Here is a 956-nt window from a genome sequence, read left to right as displayed (position 1 = left end):
TAAAAATTGTTATACACCACGAGATCAAACTTATGAACCTACATCAATGTCTTATTGTCAAAAATGGGGCAAGCTTAGTGATGCTTCATCTAACGGGAAAGGAGCTAATCCTAGCAGGATTCAAGTCGCTGAAGACGTTGATTTGACTCTAACGACTAACACAGAGACACTGGAACAAGATGACGCCCCACTAAAGAAGCTGAGGCCTCAACACAAAATGGCCTCATGTTGTTATTGTAAAGGAACCACTGGAGCAGTAAGTGTCCTTACAAGGATACTCTTGGTGTTACGACTGAGGAGTCCCTAACGAGCTTGGGAGTCTTGAGTGAAGTAAGTAAAGGATTGATTTACTTTCAAGTACTGTCGCTTTAGTGTTGTAAATTTATAGTATTTAGTGTTTTTTTAAATTACCAGCTGTTTACGGTACTTTTCCATCAATGGAAGTTTGAGTAGCATGTTATTTTTAATGTATGCCGTATTGCTAAAATAAAAGCACAATAATAATAATAATAATGTACTTTTCTTTCTCTCTCATTCTTAGTCTTTCTTATTAACAACAACTACATTTCTTATCTTTCTTACGAGGGATTTGTAATGAGCTTGGAGTCTTAAGAGAAGTAAGTAAAGGATAGATTTACTGATGGTCATGTACTGTACCTTTTAATATTATAAAATTTTAGTATTTTAAAATTACCAGCTATACGGTATCAAGAGTAGATAAGGGGGAGAGAGTGTCTAACTGCCCATTAGTGCTGGAGATATGTGCGCGTAGACGTAACTGACACTTGCATCAATGATGGATTAGCACTTTCTTTGACAAAACCCGCCGCCACCAAGAACGAGGAACAGGAAGTTCAGGAATGAAAATTTCAGCTTTGTAGGCGTGTCAAATAATTAACTATGCCACGCCTAAAAGCATGAGACGGCATGTTTGAGGAAGAAGAAGAGCAGCTTTG

This window comes from Amphimedon queenslandica, unplaced genomic scaffold (genome assembly GCF_000090795.2).
Source record: "Amphimedon queenslandica unplaced genomic scaffold, v1.1 AMPQUscaffold_12861, whole genome shotgun sequence".
NCBI lineage: Eukaryota > Metazoa > Porifera > Demospongiae > Haplosclerida > Niphatidae > Amphimedon > Amphimedon queenslandica.
This window is presented reverse-complemented; position numbering follows the sequence as displayed.